Consider the following 23345-nt stretch of genomic DNA (forward strand, 5'->3'; position numbering starts at 1 on the left):
ATGCAAACAGTGCCAAACCATCTTTGTCGATGTAACAAAGCAATGAAGTCTGTCACCTCATCATAGCAAGAAATCGGTGAGTGTGATGTAGAGGTCTAAGCCTCAAAGTGCCTAAGGCATGTGCGAATGCAGCAAAAGAGATATGATACAGGACACGAGATGGCATGAACAATGCTTTTCTACCAATCACAACAAGTAGAAATGCTATCAAAATGATGTCAATGATGAGTGAAGTTGCACCATGGGGATCAGATGAAGGGTAAAAGTAGTAAGCCAAAAGACGATGCACAATGCGTGTGAAAAACCACAATCAATGCTCAAAGTGTGACCAAGCTCTATAAAACCCCCAAAGTGTGCCTTCAACGCCCTCCACCTCATTTTCAGCTTGCCAATATGCATCCCTATTCTTGAATTGAATAATAGGACATCATCTCCTTCTTCAAATATTTTTTGAGCTTGTTGTTTGTGCTCACCTATATCTTCTTCCTCTTTTGCATTATCTTAGTGATCCAGGTGCTAAGCCCTCTTTCTTCATCCAGTTCAATCAACTTAAATTCTATGGTTCTCTAAGTCTTTTGGACTTGACCTTTCTGTGATAGTTTTTCTAAGACTAGGCACTAAGAATTATATGGGTACTACTACCTTTCCATACCATAATGAAAGGTGTGTAAGGCTAGTTGTGTCCTTGTGGGCTACTCAAAAATTCCATAATGTAGAGTGTAGTTTCCTATCCCAATAGTTCCTATTCTCATTCACCGTTTTCATTAGAATTTCTTTTCCAAGATGAGTGGTTGTGACTTGGATTGGCCATTTTTGTAGGGGTATATATGGATTAGAATTCCTCTCGAAATCTAATGGGTCCTGACTAGGCTTGGCCATTTGCCTACGGGACAGAATATATTAGGGAATTTTTGTGCATGACCATGTGCTGTTCCATCAGTTTCTTGATCACCTCATTTAGGAAGTGGGTGTCTTGATCACTTTACTAGCTTAATTGGGAGACCCAAACCTTGTCTCATGAGATAACCTCATATAAGAACTTGGCAACAATTGAGTCTACTTTGCATTCCCTCATTGTCTTTGCCTCCACCCATTTGGTGCAATAATGTGTTGCTACTATACCGAGACGTGCTTGTTTCCTGCTTCTAGGCTACAGGTTTGAATGGTCACCCAAAGTCCAAGCCCCACTTCTAGAATAGGTCTAGACACAATACAGTTTGGTGAGGCATATTATCTACTACATTGGGTCATCCATCCTCATGAAACCGTATCGGTGTATAGTCGGCATCCTCATCAAGAACATAATCACGATGACACAATAGTGTGGGACACTCAATCATGTCATCAAAATAAAAATCAGCCCATGCAAACAGTGCCAAACCATCTTTGTCGATGTAACAAAGCAATGAAGTCTCCACTTGGACCTTTTGGCACACATCTCCTCCTCATTGAACAAATGCCCCAAATGACTAGGCATCAAACTCTGAAGCTTGAACAACTAATATTGACATGAATATGTCACCTCGGCATAGCAAGAAATCGGTGAGTGAGATGTAGAGGTCTAAGCCTCAAAGTTCCAAAAGCATGTGCGAATACAGCAAAAGAGAATTGATTTATGACACGAGATGGAAAATCAAACTAGCAATTGTAGAGCCATGATGATAATGCATGAACAATGCTCTTCTACCAATCACAACAAGTAGAAATGCTATCAAAATGATGTCAATGATGAGTGAAGTCGCACCATGGGGATCAGATGAAGGGTAAAAGTAGTAAGCCAAAACACGATGCACAATGCCTGTGAAAAAACCACAATCAATGCTCAAAGTGTGAACAAGCTCTATAAAACCCCCAAACTGTGTGAATAAAGGCTAGCAATGCACAAGGACTCACACTACATGTGAACAAAACTAGGAATGTAGGAATTCCTACAAAAAAGCCCCAAGAGTACTCAATTACACTCATGTCTGAATGACTCAATCACACCCAAGCGTGTGAGTAACCCCACCCTAAATAGGAAACACGGTAGATGGGTAGTGTAAATGCACAAGGTCCAGGTTTCAATTGTGAATTGGAAAAAAGTGCGGAGAGGTTTCAGATAGAGAGGGTTAGCGTGGACAAGATGTGTGAAAGATTAAAAAAGGAACCCCTAGGATTTCCAAAAGTTATCAAAAAAATGTAACCCTTCACTCTTTTTCTCTCACACTAGCAACGTTTGTTTTTGTGCAGGCTATCCCCCCTTAACCAACCTCTCTCAAGTGAAATATGCCCTCAAACACATATCCTCTCTCTCTCTCTCTCTCTCTCTCTCTCTCTCTCTCTCTCACCACCCAATGGCCAATTTTAAAGACATCAAGAGAAGTTTGTGGATTTTTAAGATTAACAGGTTGGTGTAGGATATTTGTCAATGATTCTGCCAAAGTTATTGCCCCGCTCACAAGAATATTCACTCAAGAAGGATCTGCGTTTCAACTAGACCCATGATTTGTACAGTAGCTTTGATAAGCTAAAACCATTGTACTGGTAACCTTTCTTGTTTTAAGGCTGCCTGATTTTTTGAAGCCTTTTGGGATATTAGTTGACACAATGGTCAAGCCAATGGTGGAATTTTAATCCAAGAAAGCCATCCCATGGCTTATGAATCCAAGAAGCTCTGACCACACAAAAAAATTATCCCATCCTACACATGATTTAGAATGACTAGCTATGATTCATGTTGTCAAGATTTAGAGACTCTATCTTTTAGAAAGTAAATTTCAATTAATGCCTGACCACAAAAGTTTAAAAATGGATCTTTACTCAACCACAATTAAACATGAGACTAAGATGATGGATCCAAATTTTGTATGGATATGATTTTGATGTAAAGTATAGGCTAGAAAAAGAAAATGTAGTTGCTAATGCTAGGAAAAGGAAATGTAGCTGTGCTGATGCTGTTTAGCAAAAAATCATTTGTTGCTGTTATTTTTATTATCCCTTCAACTACTATCTAAAAAGGTATTGAAAAATCAGGCAACCTCAAAACAAGAAAGGTTACCGATATATAGCCGTTAGCTTATCAAAGCTACTCTAAAAATCATGGGTACCATTACTGCCATCTTTGGGCTTTATGTTTTGTAGGTTTTAGTCCACCTCATTTTCAACTTGCCAATATGCATCCCTATTCTTGAATTGAATAATAGGACATCATCTCCTTCTTCAAATATTTTTTTAGCTTGTTGTTCGTGCTCACCTATATCTTCTTCGTCTTTTGCATTATCTTAGTGATCCAGGTGCTAAGTCCTCTTTCTTCATCCAGTTCAATCAACCTAAATTCTATGGTTCTCTGAGTCTTTTGGACTTGACCTTTCTGTGATAGTTTTTCTAAGACTAGGCCACTAAGAATTATACGGGTACTACTACCTTTCCATACCATAATGAAAGGTGTGTGAGGCTAGTTGTGTCCTTGTGGGCTATTCAAAAATCCCATAATGTAGAGTGTAGTTTCCTATCCCAATAGTTCCTATTCTCATTCATCGTTTTGATTAGAATTTCTTTTCCAATATGAGTGGCTGTTGTGACTTGGATTGGCCATTTTCATAGGGGGGAATATATGGATTAGAATTCGTCTCGAAATCTTATGGGTCCTGACTAGGCTTGGCCATTTGCCTACGGGACAATATATTGGGGAATTTTTGTGCACGACCATGTGCTGTTCCATCAGTTTCCTGATCACCTCATTTAGGAAGTGGGTGTCTTGATCACTTTACTAGTTTAATTGGGAGACCCAAACCTTGTCTCATGAGATAACCTCATATAAGAACTTGGCAACAATTGAGTCTACTTTGCATTTCCTCATTGTCTTTGCCTCCACACATTTGGTGCAATAATGTGTTGCTACTACCGAGACGTGCTTGTTTCCTATTTCTGGGCTACAAGTTTGAATGGTCACCCAAAGTCCAAGCCCCACTTCTAGAATAGGTCTAGACACAATACAATTTGGTGAGGCATCTTATCTATTACACGATCATCCTCATGAAACCGTATCGATGTAGTCGGCATCCTCATCATCAAGAACATGATCATGATGACACAAAAGTGTGGGACACTCAATCATGTCAACAAAATAAGAATCAGCCCATGCAAACAGTGCCAAACCATCTTTGTCGATGTAACAAAGCAATGAAGTCTGTCACCTCATCATAGCAAGAAATCGGTGAGTGTGATGTAGAGGTCTAAGCCTCAAAGTGCCTAAGGCATGTGCGAATGCAGCAAAAGAGATATGATACAGGACACGAGATGGCAAATCAAACTAGAAATTGTAGAGCCATGATGATAATGCATGAACAATGCTTTTCTACGAATCACAACAAGTAGAAATGCTATCAAAATGATGTCAATGATGAGTGAAGTTGCACCATGGGGATCAGATGAAGGGTAAAAGTAGTAAGCCAAAAGACGATGCACAATGCGTGTGAAAAACCACAATCAATGCTCAAAGTGTGACCAAGCTCTATAAAACCCCCAAAGTGTGCCTTCAACGCCCTCCACCTCATTTTCAGCTTGCCAATATGCATCCCTATTCTTGAATTGAATAATAGGACATCATCTCCTTCTTCAAATATTTTTTGAGCTTGTTGTTTGTGCTCACCTATATCTTCTTCCTCTTTTGCATTATGTTAGTGATCCAGGTGCTAAGTCCTCTTTCTTCATCCAGTTCAATCAACTTAAATTCTATGGTTCTCTAAGTCTTTTGGACTTGACCTTTCTGTGATAGTTTTTCTAAGACTAGGCACTAAGAATTATATGGGTACTACTACCTTTCCATACCATAATGAAAGGTGTGTAAGGCTAGTTGTGTCCTTGTGGGCTACTCAAAAATTCCATAATGTAGAGTGTAGTTTCCTATCCCAATAGTTCCTATTCTCATTCACCGTTTTCGTTAGAATTTCTTTTCCAAGATGAGTGGTTGTGACTTGGATTGGCCATTTTTGTAGGGGTATATATGGATTAGAATTCCTCTCGAAATCTTATGGGTCCTGACTAGGCTTGGCCATTTGCCTACGGGACAGAATATATTAGGGAATTTTTGTGCATGACCATGTGCTGTTCCATCAGTTTCTTGATCACCTCATTTAGGAAGTGGGTGTCTTGATCACTTTACTAGCTTAATTGGGAGACCCAAACCTTGTCTCATGAGATAACCTCATATAAGAACTTGGCAACAATTGAGTCTACTTTGCATTCCCTCATTGTCTTTGCCTCCACCCATTTGGTGCAATAATGTGTTGCTACTATACCGAGACGTGCTTGTTTCCTGTTTCTAGGCTACAGGTTTGAATGGTCACCCAAAGTCCAAGCCCCACTTCTAGAATAGGTCTAGACACAATACAGTTTGGTGAGGCATATTATCTACTACATTGGGTCATCCATCCTCATGAAACCGTATCGGTGTATAGTCGGCATCCTCATCAAGAACATAATCACGATGACACAATAGTGTGGGACACTCAATCATGTCATCAAAATAAAAATCAGCCCATGCAAACAGTGCCAAACCATCTTTGTCGATGTAACAAAGCAATGAAGTCTCCACTTGGACCTTTTGGCACACATCTCCTCCTCATTGAACAAATGCCCCAAATGACTAGGCATCAAACTCTGAAGCTTGAACAACTAATATTGACATGAATATGTCACCTCGACATAGCAAGAAATCGGTGAGTGAGATGTAGAGGTCTAAGCCTCAAAGTTCCAAAAGCATGTGCGAATACAGCAAAAGAGAATTGATTTATGACACGAGATGGAAAATCAAACTAGCAATTGTAGAGCCATGATGATAATGCATGAACAATGCTCTTCTACCAATCACAACAAGTAGAAATGCTATCAAAATGATGTCAATGATGAGTGAAGTCGCACCATGGGGATCAGATGAAGGGTAAAAGTAGTAAGCCAAAACACGATGCACAATGCGTGTGAAAAAACCACAATCAATGCTCAAAGTGTGAACAAGCTCTATAAAACCCCCAAACTGTGTGAATAAAGGCTAGCAATGCACAAGGACTCACACTACATGTGAACAAAACTAGGAATGTAGGAATTCCTACAAAAAAGCCCCAAGAGTACTCAATTACACTCATGTCTGAATGACTCAATCACACCCAAGCGTGTGAGTAACCCCACCCTAAATAGGAAACACGGTAGATGGGTAGTGTAAATGCACAAGGTCCAGGTTTCAATTGTGAATTGGAAAAAAGTGCGGAGAGGTTTCAGATAGAGAGGGTTAGCGTGGACAAGATGTGTGAAAGATTAAAAAAGGAACCCCTAGGATTTCCAAAAGTTATCAAAAAAATGTAACCCTTCACTCTTTTTCTCTCACACTAGCAACGTTTGTTTTTGTGCAGGCTATCCCCCCTTAACCAACCTCTCTCAAGTGAAATATGCCCTCAAACACATATCCTCTCTCTCTCTCTCTCTCTCTCTCTCTCTCTCTCTCTCACCACCCAATGGCCAATTTTAAAGACATCAAGAGAAGTTTGTGGATTTTTAAGATTAACAGGTTGGTGTAGGATATTTGTCAATGATTCTGCCAAAGTTATTGCCCCGCTCACAAGAATATTCACTCAAGAAGGATCTGCGTTTCAACTAGACCCATGATTTGTACAGTAGCTTTGATAAGCTAAAACCATTGTACTGGTAACCTTTCTTGTTTTAAGGCTGCCTGATTTTTTGAAACCTTTTGGGATATTAGTTGACACAATGGTCAAGCCAATGGTGGAATTTTAATCCAAGAAAGCCATCCCATGGCTTATGAATCCAAGAAGCTCTGACCACACAAAAAAATTATCCCATCCTACACATGATTTAGAATGACTAGCTATGATTCATGCTGTCAAGATTTAGAGACTTTATCTTTTAGAAAGTAAATTTCAATTAATGCCTGACCACAAAAGTTTAAAAATGGATCTTTACTCAACCACAATTAAACATGAGACTAAGATGATGGATCCAAATTTTGTATGGATATGATTTTGATGTAAAGTATAGGCTAGAAAAAGAAAATGAAGTTGCTAATGCTAGGAAAAGGAAATGTAGCTGTGCTGATGCTGTTTAGCAAAAAATCATTTGTTGCTGTTATTTTTATTATCCCTTCAACTACTATCTAAAAAGGTATTGAAAAATCAGGCAACCTCAAAACAAGAAAGGTTACCGATATATAGCCGTTAGCTTATCAAAGCTACTCTAAAAATCATGGGTACCATTACTGCCATCTTTGGGCTTTATGTTTTGTAGGTTTTAGTCCACCTCATTTTCAACTTGCCAATATGCATCCCTATTCTTGAATTGAATAATAGGACATCATCTCCTTCTTCAAATATTTTTTTAGCTTGTTGTTCGTGCTCACCTATATCTTCTTCGTCTTTTGCATTATCTTAGTGATCCAGGTGCTAAGTCCTCTTTCTTCATCCAGTTCAATCAACCTAAATTCTATGGTTCTCTGAGTCTTTTGGACTTGACCTTTCTGTGATAGTTTTTCTAAGACTAGGCCACTAAGAATTATACGGGTACTACTACCTTTCCATACCATAATGAAAGGTGTGTGAGGCTAGTTGTGTCCTTGTGGGCTATTCAAAAATCCCATAATGTAGAGTGTAGTTTCCTATCCCAATAGTTCCTATTCTCATTCATCGTTTTGATTAGAATTTCTTTTCCAATATGAGTGGCTGTTGTGACTTGGATTGGCCATTTTCATAGGGGGGAATATATGGATTAGAATTCGTCTCGAAATCTTATGGGTCCTGACTAGGCTTGGCCATTTGCCTACGGGACAATATATTGGGGAATTTTTGTGCACGACCATGTGCTGTTCCATCAGTTTCCTGATCACCTCATTTAGGAAGTGGGTGTCTTGATCACTTTACTAGCTTAATTGGGAGACCCAAACCTTGTCTCATGAGATAACCTCATATAAGAACTTGGCAACAATTGAGTCTACTTTGCATCTCCTCATTGTCTTTGCCTCCACCCATTTGGTGCAATAATGTGTTGCTACTACCGAGACGTGCTTGTTTCCTATTTCTGGGCTACAAGTTTGAATGGTCACCCAAAGTCCAAGCCCCACTTCTAGAATAGGTCTAGACACAATACAATTTGGTGAGGCATCTTATCTATTACACGATCATCCTCATGAAACGGTATCGATGTAGTCGGCATCCTCATCATCAAGAACATGATCATGATGACACAAAAGTGTGGGACACTCAATCATGTCATCAAAATAAGAATCAGCCCATGCAAACAGTGCCAAACCATCTTTGTCGATGTAACAAAGCAATGAAGTCTGTCACCTCATCATAGCAAGAAATCGGTGAGTGTGATGTAGAGGTCTAAGCCTCAAAGTGCCTAAGGCATGTGCGAATGCAGCAAAAGAGATATGATAGAGGACACGAGATGGCATGAACAATGCTTTTCTACCAATCACAACAAGTAGAAATGCTATCAAAATGATGTCAATGATGAGTGAAGTTGCACCATGGGGATCAGATGAAGGGTAAAAGTAGTAAGCCAAAAGACGATGCACAATGCGTGTGAAAAACCACAATCAATGCTCAAAGTGTGACCAAGCTCTATAAAACCCCCAAAGTGTGCCTTCAACGCCCTCCACCTCATTTTCAGCTTGCCAATATGCATCCCTATTCTTGAATTGAATAATAGGACATCATCTCCTTCTTCAAATATTTTTTGAGCTTGTTGTTTGTGCTCACCTATATCTTCTTCCTCTTTTGCATTATCTTAGTGATCCAGGTGCTAAGCCCTCTTTCTTCATCCAGTTCAATCAACTTAAATTCTATGGTTCTCTAAGTCTTTTGGACTTGACCTTTCTGTGATAGTTTTTCTAAGACTAGGCACTAAGAATTATATGGGTACTACTACCTTTCCATACCATAATGAAAGGTGTGTAAGGCTAGTTGTGTCCTTGTGGGCTACTCAAAAATTCCATAATGTAGAGTGTAGTTTCCTATCCCAATAGTTCCTATTCTCATTCACCGTTTTGATTAGAATTTCTTTTCCAAGATGAGTGGTTGTGACTTGGTTGGCCATTTTTGTAGGGGTATATATGGATTAGAATTCCTCTCGAAATCTTATGGGTCCTGACTAGGCTTGGCCATTTGCCTACGGGACAGAATATATTAGGGAATTTTTGTGCATGACCATGTGCTGTTCCATCAGTTTCTTGATCACCTCATTTAGGAAGTGGGTGTCTTGATCACTTTACTAGCTTAATTGGGAGACCCAAACCTTGTCTCATGAGATAACCTCATATAAGAACTTGGCAACAATTGAGTCTACTTTGCATTCCCTCATTGTCTTTGCCTCCACCCATTTGGTGCAATAATGTGTTGCTACTATACCGAGACGTGCTTGTTTCCTGTTTCTAGGCTACAGGTTTGAATGGTCACCCAAAGTCCAAGCCCCACTTCTAGAATAGGTCTAGACACAATACAGTTTGGTGAGGCATATTATCTACTACATTGGGTCATCCATCCTCATGAAACCGTATCGGTGTATAGTCGGCATCCTCATCAAGAACATAATCACGATGACACAATAGTGTGGGACACTCAATCATGTCATTAAAATAAAAATCAGCCCATGCAAACAGTGCCAAACCATCTTTGTCGATGTAACAAAGCAATGAAGTCTCCACTTGGACCTTTTGGCACACATCTCCTCCTCATTGAACAAATGCCCCAAATGACTAGGCATCAAACTCTGAAGCTTGAACAACTAATATTGACATGAATATGTCACCTCGGCATAGCAAGAAATCGGTGAGTGAGATGTAGAGGTCTAAGCCTCAAAGTTCCAAAAGCATGTGCGAATACAGCAAAAGAGAATTGATTTATGACACGAGATGGAAAATCAAACTAGCAATTGTAGAGCCATGATGATAATGCATGAACAATGCTCTTCTACCAATCACAACAAGTAGAAATGCTATCAAAATGATGTCAATGATGAGTGAAGTCGCACCATGGGGATCAGATGAAGGGTAAAAGTAGTAAGCCAAAACACGATGCACAATGCATGTGAAAAAACCACAATCAATGCTCAAAGTGTGAACAAGCTCTATAACACCCCCAAAGTGTGCCTTCAATGCCCTAAGTGTGTGAATAAAGGCTAGCAATGCACAAGGACTCACACTACATGTGAACAAAACTAGGAATGTAGGAATTCCTACAAAAAAGCCCCAAGAGTACTCAATTACACTCATGTCTGAATGACTCAATCACACCCAAGCGTGTGAGTAACCCCACCCTAAATAGGAAACACGGTAGATGGGTAGTGTAAATGCACAAGGTCCAGGTTTCAATTGTGAATTGGAAAAAAGTGCGGAGAGGTTTCAGATAGAGAGGGTTAGCGTGGACAAGATGTGTGAAAGATTAAAAAAGGAACCCCTAGGATTTCCAAAAGTTATCAAAAAAATGTAACCCTTCACTCTTTTTCTCTCACACTAGCAACGTTTGTTTTTGTGCAGGCTATCCCCCCTTAACCAACCTCTCTCAAGTGAAATATGCCCTCAAACACATATCCTCTCTCTCTCTCTCCTTCTCTCTCTCTCTCTCACCACCCAATGGCCAATTTTAAAGACATCAAGAGAAGTTTGTGGATTTTTAAGATTAACAGGTTGGTGTAGGATATTTGTCAATGATTCTGCCAAAGTTATTGCCCCGCTCACAAGAATATTCACTCAAGAAGGATCTGCGTTTCAACTAGACCCATGATTTGTACAGTAGCTTTGATAAGCTAAAACCATTGTACTGGTAACCTTTCTTGTTTTAAGGCTGCCTGATTTTTTGAAACCTTTTGGGATATTAGTTGACACAATGGTCAAGCCAATGGTGGAATTTTAATCCAAGAAAGCCATCCCATGGCTTATGAATCCAAGAAGCTCTGACCACACAAAAAAATTATCCCATCCTACACATGATTTAGAATGACTAGCTATGATTCATGCTGTCAAGATTTAGAGACTTTATCTTTTAGAAAGTAAATTTCAATTAATGCCTGACCACAAAAGTTTAAAAATGGATCTTTACTCAACCACAATTAAACATGAGACTAAGATGATGGATCCAAATTTTGTATGGATATGATTTTGATGTAAAGTATAGGCTAGAAAAAGAAAATGAAGTTGCTAATGCTAGGAAAAGGAAATGTAGCTGTGCTGATGCTGTTTAGCAAAAAATCATTTGTTGCTGTTATTTTTATTATCCCTTCAACTACTATCTAAAAAGGTATTGAAAAATCAGGCAACCTCAAAACAAGAAAGGTTACCGATATATAGCCGTTAGCTTATCAAAGCTACTCTAAAAATCATGGGTACCATTACTGCCATCTTTGGGCTTTATGTTTTGTAGGTTTTAGTCCACCTCATTTTCAACTTGCCAATATGCATCCCTATTCTTGAATTGAATAATAGGACATCATCTCCTTCTTCAAATATTTTTTTAGCTTGTTGTTCGTGCTCACCTATATCTTCTTCGTCTTTTGCATTATCTTAGTGATCCAGGTGCTAAGTCCTCTTTATTCATCCAGTTCAATCAACCTAAATTCTATGGTTCTCTGAGTCTTTTGGACTTGACCTTTCTGTGATAGTTTTTCTAAGACTAGGCCACTAAGAATTATACGGGCACTACTACCTTTCCATACCATAATGAAAGGTGTGTGAGGCTAGTTGTGTCCTTGTGGGCTATTCAAAAATCCCATAATGTAGAGTGTAGTTTCCTATCCCAATAGTTCCTATTCTCATTCATCGTTTTGATTAGAATTTCTTTTCCAATATGAGTGGCTGTTGTGACTTGGATTGGCCATTTTCATAGGGGGGAATATATGGATTAGAATTCGTCTCGAAATCTTATGGGTCCTGACTAGGCTTGGCCATTTGCCTACGGGACAATATATTGGGGAATTTTTGTGCACGACCATGTGCTGTTCCATCAGTTTCCTGATCACCTCATTTAGGAAGTGGGTGTCTTGATCACTTTACTAGCTTAATTGGGAGACCCAAACCTTGTCTCATGAGATAACCTCATATAAGAACTTGGCAACAATTGAGTCTACTTTGCATCTCCTCATTGTCTTTGCCTCCACCCATTTGGTGCAATAATGTGTTGCTACTACCGAGACGTGCTTGTTTCCTATTTCTGGGCTACAAGTTTGAATGGTCACCCAAAGTCCAAGCCCCACTTCTAGAATAGGTCTAGACACAATACAATTTGGTGAGGCATCTTATCTATTACACGATCATCCTCATGAAACGGTATCGATGTAGTCGGCATCCTCATCATCAAGAACATGATCATGATGACACAAAAGTGTGGGACACTCAATCATGTCATCAAAATAAGAATCAGCCCATGCAAACAGTGCCAAACCATCTTTGTCGATGTAACAAAGCAATGAAGTCTGTCACCTCATCATAGCAAGAAATCGGTGAGTGTGATGTAGAGGTCTAAGCCTCAAAGTGCCTAAGGCATGTGCGAATGCAGCAAAAGAGATATGATACAGGACACGAGATGGCATGAACAATGCTTTTCTACCAATCACAACAAGTAGAAATGCTATCAAAATGATGTCAATGATGAGTGAAGTTGCACCATGGGGATCAGATGAAGGGTAAAAGTAGTAAGCCAAAAGACGATGCACAATGCGTGTGAAAAACCACAATCAATGCTCAAAGTGTGACCAAGCTCTATAAAACCCCCAAAGTGTGCCTTCAACGCCCTCCACCTCATTTTCAGCTTGCCAATATGCATCCCTATTCTTGAATTGAATAATAGGACATCATCTCCTTCTTCAAATATTTTTTGAGCTTGTTGTTTGTGCTCACCTATATCTTCTTCCTCTTTTGCATTATCTTAGTGATCCAGGTGCTAAGCCCTCTTTCTTCATCCAGTTCAATCAACTTAAATTCTATGGTTCTCTAAGTCTTTTGGACTTGACCTTTCTGTGATAGTTTTTCTAAGACTAGGCACTAAGAATTATATGGGTACTACTACCTTTCCATACCATAATGAAAGGTGTGTAAGGCTAGTTGTGTCCTTGTGGGCTACTCAAAAATTCCATAATGTAGAGTGTAGTTTCCTATCCCAATAGTTCCTATTCTCATTCACTGTTTTCATTAGAATTTCTTTTCCAAGATGAGTGGTTGTGACTTGGATTGGCCATTTTTGTAGGGGTATATATGGATTAGAATTCCTCTCGAAATCTTATGGGTCCTGACTAGGCTTGGCCATTTGCCTACGGGACAGAATATATTAGGGAATTTTTGTGCATGACCATGTGCTGTTCCATCAGTTTCTTGATCACCTCATTTAGGAAGTGGGTGTCTTGATCACTTTACTAGCTTAATTGGGAGACCCAAACCTTGTCTCATGAGATAACCTCATATAAGAACTTGGCAACAATTGAGTCTACTTTGCATTCCCTCATTGTCTTTGCCTCCACCCATTTGGTGCAATAATGTGTTGCTACTATACCGAGACGTGCTTGTTTCCTGCTTCTAGGCTACAGGTTTGAATGGTCACCCAAAGTCCAAGCCCCACTTCTAGAATAGGTCTAGACACAATACAGTTTGGTGAGGCATATTATCTACTACATTGGGTCATCCATCCTCATGAAACCGTATCGGTGTATAGTCGGCATCCTCATCAAGAACATAATCACGATGACACAATAGTGAGGGACACTCAATCATGTCATCAAAATAAAAATCAGCCCATGCAAACAGTGCCAAACCATCTTTGTCGATGTAACAAAGCAATGAAGTCTCCACTTGGACCTTTTGGCACACATCTCCTCCTCATTGAACAAATGCCCCAAATGACTAGGCATCAAACTCTGAAGCTTGAACAACTAATATTGACATGAATATGTCACCTCGGCATAGCAAGAAATCGGTGAGTGAGATGTAGAGGTCTAAGCCTCAAAGTTCCAAAAGCATGTGCGAATACAACAAAAGAGAATTGATTTATGACACGAGATGGAAAATCAAACTAGCAATTGTAGAGCCATGATGATAATGCATGAACAATGCTCTTCTACCAATCACAACAAGTAGAAATGCTATCAAAATGATGTCAATGATGAGTGAAGTCGCACCATGGGGATCAGATGAAGGGTAAAAGTAGTAAGCCAAAACACGATGCACAATGCGTGTGAAAAAACCACAATCAATGCTCAAAGTGTGAACAAGCTCTATAACACCCCCAAAGTGTGCCTTCAATGCCCTAAGTGTGTGAATAAAGGCTAGCAATGCACAAGGACTCACACTACATGTGAACAAAACTAGGAATGTAGGAATTCCTACAAAAAAGCCCCAAGAGTACTCAATTACACTCATGTCTGAATGACTCAATCACACCCAAGCGTGTGAGTAACCCCACCCTAAATAGGAAACACGGTAGATGGGTAGTGTAAATGCACAAGGTCCAGGTTTCAATTGTGAATTGGAAAAAAGTGCGGAGAGGTTTCAGATAGAGAGGGTTAGCGTGGACAAGATGTGTGAAAGATTAAAAAAGGAACCCCTAGGATTTCCAAAAGTTATCAAAAAAATGTAACCCTTCACTCTTTTTCTCTCACACTAGCAACGTTTGTTTTTGTGCAGGCTATCCCCCCTTAACCAACCTCTCTCAAGTGAAATATGCCCTCAAACACATATCCTCTCTCTCTCTCTCTCTCTCTCTCTCTCTCTCTCTCTCTCTCTCTCTCTCACCACCCAATGGCCAATTTTAAAGACATCAAGAGAAGTTTGTGGATTTTTAAGATTAACAGGTTGGTGTAGGATATTTGTCAATGATTCTGCCAAAGTTATTGCCCCGCTCACAAGAATACACTCAAGAAGGATCTGCGTTTCAACTAGACCCATGATTTGTACAGTAGCTTTGATAAGCTAAAACCATTGTACTGGTAACCTTTCTTGTTTTAAGGCTGCCTGATTTTTTGAAGCCTTTTGGGATATTAGTTGACACAATGGTCAAGCCAATGGTGGAATTTTAATCCAAGAAAGCCATCCCATGGCTTATGAATCCAAGAAGCTCTGACCACACAAAAAAATTATCCCATCCTACACATGATTTAGAATGACTAGCTATGATTCATGTTGTCAAGATTTAGAGACTTTATCTTTTAGAAAGTAAATTTCAATTAATGCCTGACCACAAAAGTTTAAAAATGGATCTTTACTCAACCACAATTAAACATGAGACTAAGATGATGGATCCAAATTTTGTATGGATATGATTTTGATGTAAAGTATAGGCTAGAAAAAGAAAATGTAGTTGCTAATGCTAGGAAAAGGAAATGTAGCTGTGCTGATGCTGTTTAGCAAAAAATCATTTGTTGCTGTTATTTTTATTATCCCTTCAACTACTATCTAAAAAGGTATTGAAAAATCAGGCAACCTCAAAACAAGAAAGGTTACCGATATATAGCCGTTAGCTTATCAAAGCTACTCTAAAAATCATGGGTACCATTACTGCCATCTTTGGGCTTTATGTTTTGTAGGTTTTAGTCCACCTCATTTTCAACTTGCCAATATGCATCCCTATTCTTGAATTGAATAATAGGACATCATCTCCTTCTTCAAATATTTTTTTAGCTTGTTGTTCGTGCTCACCTATATCTTCTTCGTCTTTTGCATTATCTTAGTGATCCAGGTGCTAAGTCCTCTTTCTTCATCCAGTTCAATCAACCTAAATTCTATGGTTCTCTGAGTCTTTTGGACTTGACCTTTCTGTGATAGTTTTTCTAAGACTAGGCCACTAAGAATTATACGGGTACTACTACCTTTCCATACCATAATGAAAGGTGTGTGAGGCTAGTTGTGTCCTTGTGGGCTATTCAAAAATCCCATAATGTAGAGTGTAGTTTCCTATCCCAATAGTTCCTATTCTCATTCATCGTTTTGATTAGAATTTCTTTTCCAATATGAGTGGCTGTTGTGACTTGGATTGGCCATTTTCATAGGGGGGAATATATGGATTAGAATTCCTCTCAAAATCTTATGGGTCCTGACTAGGCTTGGCCATTTGCCTACGGGACAATATATTGGGGAATTTTTGTGCACGACCATGTGCTGTTCCATCAGTTTCCTGATCACCTCATTTAGGAAGTGGGTGTCTTGATCACTTTACTAGCTTAATTGGGAGACCCAAACCTTGTCTCATGAGATAACCTCATATAAGAACTTGGCAACAATTGAGTCTACTTTGCATTTCCACATTGTCTTTGCCTCCACCCATTTGGTGCAATAATGTGTTGCTACTACCGAGACGTGCTTGTTTCCTATTTCTAGGCTACAAGTTTGAATGGTCACCCAAAGTCCAAGCCCCACTTCTAGAATAGGTCTAGACACAATACAATTTGGTGAGGCATCTTATCTATTACACGATCATCCTCATGAAACCGTATCGATGTAGTCGGCATCCTCATCATCAAGAACATGATCATGATGACACAAAAAGTGTGGGACACTCAATCATGTCATCAAAATAAGAATCAGCCCATGCAAACAGTGCCAAACCATCTTTGTCGATGTAACAAAGCAATGAAGTCTGTCACCTCATCATAGCAAGAAATCGGTGAGTGTGATGTAGAGGTCTAAGCCTCAAAGTGCCTAAGGCATGTGCGAATGCAGCAAAAGAGATATGATACAGGACACGAGATGGCATGAACAATGCTTTTCTACCAATCACAACAAGTAGAAATGCTATCAAAATGATGTCAATGATGAGTGAAGTTGCACCATGGGGATCAGATGAAGGGTAAAAGTAGTAAGCCAAAAGACGATGCACAATGCGTGTGAAAAACCACAATCAATGCTCAAAGTGTGCCTTCAACGCCCTCCACCTCATTTTCAGCTTGCCAATATGCATCCCTATTCTTGAATTGAATAATAGGACATCATCTGCTTCTTCAAATATTTTTTTAGCTTGTTGTTTGTGCTCACCTATATCTTCTTCCTCTTTTGCATTATCTTAGTGATCCAGGTGCTAAGTCCTCTTTCTTCATCCAGTTCAATCAACTTAAATTCTATGGTTCTCTAAGTCTTTTGGACTTGACCTTTCTGTGATAGTTTTTCTAAGACTAGGCACTAAGAATTATATGGGTACTACTACCTTTCCATACCATAATGAAAGGTGTGTAAGGCTAGTTGTGTCCTTGTGGGCTACTCAAAAATTCCATAATGTAGAGTGTAGTTTCCTATCCCAATAGTTCCTATTCTCATTCACCGTTTTCATTAGAATTTCTTTTCCAAGATGAGTGGTTGTGACTTGGATTGGCCATTTTTGTAGGGGTATATATGGATTAGAATTCCTCTCGAAATCTTATGGGTCCTGACTAGGCTTGGCCATTTGCCTACGGGACAGAATATATTAGGGAATTTTTGTGCATGACCATGTGCTGTTCCATCAGTTTCTTGATCACCTCATTTAGGAAGTGGGTGTCTTGATCACTTTACTAGCTTAATTGGGAGACCCAAACCTTGTCTCATGAGATAACCTCATATAAGAACTTGGCAACAATTGAGTCTACTTTGCATTCCCTCATTGTCTTTGCCTCCACCCATTTGGTGCAATAATGTGTTGCTACTATACCGAGACGTGCTTGTTTCCTGTTTCTAGGCTACAGGTTTGAATGGTCACCCAAAGTCCAAGCCCCACTTCTAGAATAGGTCTAGACACAATACAGTTTGGTGAGGCATATTATCTACTACATTGGGTCATCCATCCTCATGAAACCGTATCGGTGTATAGTCGGCATCCTCATCAAGAACATAATCACGATGACACAATAGTGTGGGACACTCAATCATGTCATCAAAATAAAAATCAGCCCATGCAAACAGTGCCAAACCATCTTTGTCGATGTAACAAAGCAATGAAGTCTCCACTTGGACCTTTTGGCACACATCTCCTCCTCATTGAACAAATGCCCCAAATGACTAGGCATCAAACTCTGAAGCTTGAACAACTAATATTGACATGAATATGTCACCTCGGCATAGCAAGAAATCGGTGAGTGAGATGTAGAGGTCTAAGCCTCAAAGTTCCAAAAGCATGTGCGAATACAGCAAAAGAGAATTGATTTATGACACGAGATGGAAAATCAAACTAGCAATTGTAGAGCCATGATGATAATGCATGAACAATGCTCTTCTACCAATCACAACAAGTAGAAATGCTATCAAAATGATGTCAATGATGAGTGAAGTCGCACCATGGGGATCAGATGAAGGGTAAAAGTAGTAAGCCAAAACACGATGCACAATGCGTGTGAAAAAACCACAATCAATGCTCAAAGTGTGAACAAGCTCTATAAAACCCCCAAACTGTGTGAATAAAGGCTAGCAATGCACAAGGACTCACACTACATGTGAACAAAACTAGGAATGTAGGAATTCCTACAAAAAAGCCCCAAGAGTACTCAATTACACTCATGTCTGAATGACTCAATCACACCCAAGCGTGTGAGTAACCCCACCCTAAATAGGAAACACGGTAGATGGGTAGTGTAAATGCACAAGGTCCAGGTTTCAATTGTGAATTGGAAAAAAGTGCGGAGAGGTTTCAGATAGAGAGGGTTAGCGTGGACAAGATGTGTGAAAGATTAAAAAAGGAACCCCTAGGATTTCCAAAAGTTATCAAAAAAATGTAACCCTTCACTCTTTTTCTCTCACACTAGCAACGTTTGTTTTTGTGCAGGCTATCCCCCCTTAACCAACCTCTCTCAAGTGAAATATGCCCTCAAACACATATCCTCTCTCTCTCTCTCTCTCTCTCTCTCTCTCTCTCTCTCTCTCTCTCTCTCTCTCTCTCTCACCACCCAATGGCCAATTTTAAAGACATCAAGAGAAGTTTGTGGATTTTTAAGATTAACAGGTTGGTGTAGGATATTTGTCAATGATTCTGCCAAAGTTATTGCCCCGCTCACAAGAATATTCACTCAAGAAGGATCTGCGTTTCAACTAGACCCATGATTTGTACAGTAGCTTTGATAAGCTAAAACCATTGTACTGGTAACCTTTCTTGTTTTAAGGCTGCCTAATTTTTTGAAGCCTTTTGGGATATTAGTTGACACAATGGTCAAGCCAATGGTGGAATTTTAATCCAAGAAAGCCATCCCATGGCTTATGAATCCAAGAAGCTCTGACCACACAAAAAAATTATCCCATCCTACACATGATTTAGAATGACTAGCTATGATTCATGTTGTCAAGATTTAGAGACTCTATCTTTTAGAAAGTAAATTTCAATTAATGCCTGACCACAAAAGTTTAAAAATGGATCTTTACTCAACCACAATTAAACATGAGACTAAGATGATGGATCCAAATTTTGTATGGATATGATTTTGATGTAAAGTATAGGCTAGAAAAAGAAAATGTAGTTGCTAATGCTAGGAAAAGGAAATGTAGCTGTGCTGATGCTGTTTAGCAAAAAATCATTTGTTGCTGTTATTTTTATTATCCCTTCAACTACTATCTAAAAAGGTATTGAAAAATCAGGCAACCTCAAAACAAGAAAGGTTACCGATATATAGCCGTTAGCTTATCAAAGCTACTCTAAAAATCATGGGTACCATTACTGCCATCTTTGGGCTTTATGTTTTGTAGGTTTTAGTCCACCTCATTTTCAACTTGCCAATATGCATCCCTATTCTTGAATTGAATAATAGGACATCATCTCCTTCTTCAAATATTTTTTTAGCTTGTTGTTCGTGCTCACCTATATCTTCTTCGTCTTTTGCATTATCTTAGTGATCCAGGTGCTAAGTCCTCTTTCTTCATCCAGTTCAATCAACCTAAATTCTATGGTTCTCTGAGTCTTTTGGACTTGACCTTTCTGTGATAGTTTTTCTAAGACTAGGCCACTAAGAATTATACGGGTACTACTACCTTTCCATACCATAATGAAAGGTGTGTGAGGCTAGTTGTGTCCTTGTGGGCTATTCAAAAATCCCATAATGTAGAGTGTAGTTTCCTATCCCAATAGTTCCTATTCTCATTCATCGTTTTGATTAGAATTTCTTTTCCAATATGAGTGGCTGTTGTGACTTGGATTGGCCATTTTCATAGGGGGGAATATATGGATTAGAATTCGTCTCGAAATCTTATGGGTCCTGACTAGGCTTGGCCATTTGCCTACGGGACAATATATTGGGGAATTTTTGTGCACGACCATGTGCTGTTCCATCAGTTTCCTGATCACCTCATTTAGGAAGTGGGTGTCTTGATCACTTTACTAGTTTAATTGGGAGACCCAAACCTTGTCTCATGAGATAACCTCATATAAGAACTTGGCAACAATTGAGTCTACTTTGCATTTCCTCATTGTCTTTGCCTCCACCCATTTGGTGCAATAATGTGTTGCTACTACCGAGACGTGCTTGTTTCCTATTTCTGGGCTACAAGTTTGAATGGTCACCCAAAGTCCAAGCCCCACTTCTAGAATAGGTCTAGACACAATACAATTTGGTGAGGCATCTTATCTATTACACGATCATCCTCATGAAACCGTATCGATGTAGTCGGCATCCTCATCATCAAGAACATGATCATGATGACACAAAAGTGTGGGACACTCAATCATGTCAACAAAATAAGAATCAGCCCATGCAAACAGTGCCAAACCATCTTTGTCGATGTAACAAAGCAATGAAGTCTGTCACCTCATCATAGCAAGAAATCGGTGAGTGTGATGTAGAGGTCTAAGCCTCAAAGTGCCTAAGGCATGTGCGAATGCAGCAAAAGAGATATGATACAGGACACGAGATGGCAAATCAAACTAGAAATTACACGATCATCCTCATGAAACCGTATCGATGTAGTCGGCATCCTCATCATCAAGAACATGATCATGATGACACAAAAGTGTGGGACACTCAATCATGTCAACAAAATAAGAATCAGCCCATGCAAACAGTGCCAAACCATCTTTGTCGATGTAACAAAGCAATGAAGTCTGTCACCTCATCATAGCAAGAAATCGGTGAGTGTGATGTAGAGGTCTAAGCCTCAAAGTGCCTAAGGCATGTGCGAATGCAGCAAAAGAGATATGATACAGGACACGAGATGGCAAATCAAACTAGAAATTGTAGAGCCATGATGATAATGCATGAACAATGCTTTTCTACCAATCACAACAAGTAGAAATGCTATCAAAATGATGTCAATGATGAGTGAAGTTGCACCATGGGGATCAGATGAAGGGTAAAAGTAGTAAGCCAAAAGACGATGCACAATGCGTGTGAAAAACCACAATCAATGCTCAAAGTGTGACCAAGCTCTATAAAACCCCCAAAGTGTGCCTTCAACGCCCTCCACCTCATTTTCAGCTTGCCAATATGCATCCCTATTCTTGAATTGAATAATAGGACATCATCTCCTTCTTCAAATATTTTTTGAGCTTGTTGTTTGTGCTCACCTATATCTTCTTCCTCTTTTGCATTATCTTAGTGATCCAGGTGCTAAGTCCTCTTTCTTCATCCAGTTCAATCAACTTAAATTCTATGGTTCTCTAAGTCTTTTGGACTTGACCTTTCTGTGATAGTTTTTCTAAGACTAGGCACTAAGAATTATATGGGTACTACTACCTTTCCATACCATAATGAAAGGTGTGTAAGGCTAGTTGTGTCCTTGTGGGCTACTCAAAAATTCCATAATGTAGAGTGTAGTTTCCTATCCCAATAGTTCCTATTCTCATTCACCGTTTTCGTTAGAATTTCTTTTCCAAGATGAGTGGTTGTGACTTGGATTGGCCATTTTTGTAGGGGTATATATGGATTAGAATTCCTCTCGAAATCTTATGGGTCCTGACTAGGCTTGGCCATTTGCCTACGGGACAGAATATATTAGGGAATTTTTGTGCATGACCATGTGCTGTTCCATCAGTTTCTTGATCACCTCATTTAGGAAGTGGGTGTCTTGATCACTTTACTAGCTTAATTGGGAGACCCAAACCTTGTCTCATGAGATAACCTCATATAAGAACTTGGCAACAATTGAGTCTACTTTGCATTCCCTCATTGTCTTTGCCTCCACCCATTTGGTGCAATAATGTGTTGCTACTATACCGAGACGTGCTTGTTTCCTGTTTCTAGGCTACAGGTTTGAATGGTCACCCAAAGTCCAAGCCCCACTTCTAGAATAGGTCTAGACACAATACAGTTTGGTGAGGCATATTATCTACTACATTGGGTCATCCATCCTCATGAAACCGTATCGGTGTATAGTCGGCATCCTCATCAAGAACATAATCACGATGACACAATAGTGTGGGACACTCAATCATGTCATCAAAATAAAAATCAGCCCATGCAAACAGTGCCAAACCATCTTTGTCGATGTAACAAAGCAATGAAGTCTCCACTTGGACCTTTTGGCACACATCTCCTCCTCATTGAACAAATGCCCCAAATGACTAGGCATCAAACTCTGAAGCTTGAACAACTAATATTGACATGAATATGTCACCTCGACATAGCAAGAAATCGGTGAGTGAGATGTAGAGGTCTAAGCCTCAAAGTTCCAAAAGCATGTGCGAATACAGCAAAAGAGAATTGATTTATGACACGAGATGGAAAATCAAACTAGCAATTGTAGAGCCATGATGATAATGCATGAACAATGCTCTTCTACCAATCACAACAAGTAGAAATGCTATCAAAATGATGTCAATGATGAGTGAAGTCGCACCATGGGGATCAGATGAAGGGTAAAAGTAGTAAGCCAAAACACGATGCACAATGCGTGTGAAAAAACCACAATCAATGCTCAAAGTGTGAACAAGCTCTATAAAACCCCCAAACTGTGTGAATAAAGGCTAGCAATGCACAAGGACTCACACTACATGTGAACAAAACTAGGAATGTAGGAATTCCTACAAAAAAGCCCCAAGAGTACTCAATTACACTCATGTCTGAATGACTCAATCACACCCAAGCGTGTGAGTAACCCCACCCTAAATAGGAAACACGGTAGATGGGTAGTGTAAATGCACAAGGTCCAGGTTTCAATTGTGAATTGGAAAAAAGTGCGGAGAGGTTTCAGATAGAGAGGGTTAGCGTGGACAAGATGTGTGAAAGATTAAAAAAGGAACCCCTAGGATTTCCAAAAGTTATCAAAAAAATGTAACCCTTCACTCTTTTTCTCTCACACTAGCAACGTTTGTTTTTGTGCAGGCTATCCCCCCTTAACCAACCTCTCTCAAGTGAAATATGCCCTCAAACACATATCCTCTCTCTCTCTCTCTCTCTCTCTCTCTCTCTCTCTCTCTCTCTCACCACCCAATGGCCAA

The sequence above is a fragment of the Cibotium barometz genome, chromosome 16 (assembly GCF_041138505.1).
Source record: "Cibotium barometz isolate CiBa-2024 chromosome 16, ASM4113850v1, whole genome shotgun sequence".
NCBI lineage: Eukaryota > Viridiplantae > Streptophyta > Polypodiopsida > Cyatheales > Cibotiaceae > Cibotium > Cibotium barometz.